This window comes from Bidens hawaiensis, unplaced genomic scaffold (genome assembly GCF_021521415.1).
Source record: "Bidens hawaiensis isolate Kalapana, Puna unplaced genomic scaffold, B.hawaiensis_p1.1 tig00065987_1, whole genome shotgun sequence".
Classification (NCBI taxonomy): Eukaryota; Viridiplantae; Streptophyta; class Magnoliopsida; order Asterales; family Asteraceae; genus Bidens; species Bidens hawaiensis.
The window spans coordinates 46,749-48,670 of record NW_027501742.1 but is presented as its reverse complement, the minus strand read 5'-3'; positions in this window follow the sequence as shown (position 1 = coordinate 48,670).

Genomic DNA, 1,922 nt, shown 5'->3' with positions numbered 1-1,922 from the left:
AAAGACGTATTTTTCTAAAAAGTGTAGAAAGGAATATGAATCGTTGAATTTAATAAAATACATAGGGGTCGGATGGTCAAGATTGAAATCATTTAATTCTGGAATTAAATCTATATTAATGTAGATTCCTGTTTTTATGTCCAATTTAATTATAATTTCATGAATGTGTTTGTGATGCTTTAATTGTAAATGATTTTTTTATCTAAGGTTCTATATTCGAAGTTTCATTCCCCCAAATATCATCATTGTCCTATTTTCCAGAGTATTTCTATGTTCATATTGTTGCTTTTAATTTCATACATATTTGTTTACTGTAATGTTATTTGACTTTTTTTAAAAGCAACCTTCGTGTTATTAGACGTAGTTATAGTGATTCACACCGATTTTTTGGTGTATTGTTATTATACACTGATTGGTGTTATTTTTTAATAGTTTAATTGGTATGTTATTGATAATTATAGTGTTGTGTTATTTGATAATTATAGATCTGTCGGTGTGTTTCATACATAAGTATTAAGTATTGAATCAGATTTTAAATTAATGTTATGTTATTCGATTGGAAAAACACATTCATGTTGTGAATTTACATAAACTAGCTTTTCACCCGTGCATTGTCGTGTGTGTGTTAGTGTTTGGTGTTGGGATTTCCACCAATGATTAATCGATTTATAGATCTAAAACACACTTTAATACATTGTCTTTGTATATAGTGTTTGTTTAATTGATAATTGTAATGAGATATCTTTTTAATTGTTTCAGTGTGTTATTATGGTAATTCAGATAGTGTGTTTTAGTTTATTTGTGTTTTTGGTGTTGTGTTTTAAATTTAAATTAAAATCTGATGTTTTTTTAAATTTATTTATTTACTTTGATTTAAAACACAATGTTATATATCTTGTAATGTTCATGGTGTTTTATTTTAAATTTGGATTAAAGAATGTTAATTATAGATTAATAATGTTTCTATATATAATATAAAACACTGGACGATTATTACTCTAGAGTGTTATAAAACAAGCACTAAAATAAAACACAAAGCCTAAAAAACACATTTTCCATCTACACCATTAGATCACCAAATCTAACGCACCAAATTACTTCTTACACTTTTTAGACACATTCCACTTCTTATTTAACTCCACCCTATATATATATATATATATATATATATAAACAAAACTAAAAATTTAAAAAGAGTCGGGTTTTTGGGTTTGAAAATTAACGAATGTTACAAAGCACTTAAAGCTCAAGGGATCAACAAGCTAGCCTGCAACAACTCAAGGGGTTCAAGTTATTTGGCCGCCCAAATTGATGACTCACACATTCTCTTTTCCATGCCTTCATGGCCAAGACCTGATTCAAGCAAACCTCTTGTCATCATCTTTCCAACAAGGAGGCATTCCATAGATCAATGAGAAGGATCTGGAAAAGATGGATATTAGATATAATATGGCGATGATTGTTCATGGTGCCACAAATTTCATGAACAAATATGGCAAGAACAGCTTCAGAGATTCCAACAGCAAGAGTATCGGGTTTGATAAAGACAAGCTTCGTTGCTATAACTGCAACGAAACATATCACTTTGCAATGGAGTGCACAAACCCAACTCAACCTGCTGATGATGTGAAGATTACTGAAGTATCTGATTGAGAGAGCAGTGGGAAAAGGAGTGACGAGCGGCCGGTGGGTCAGAAAAGCTTGTCACGACGAAGGGGTCCACGAATTGGTCTGGGAGGATCAAGCAAAGGGAACTCTAACCCTAGGGCCCTTATTACACAGTCCGCTGAAAGTTCCGAGCAAGACTAGGAAGGTCAATTCAATGAGCTGATGAACCCGTTGAACTTTGCAGGCATGGCATTTGTGAATGGAGACGAAGCCTCTTCAAATTCCGCTTCAGGAGACAACCAAGATGCTCATGA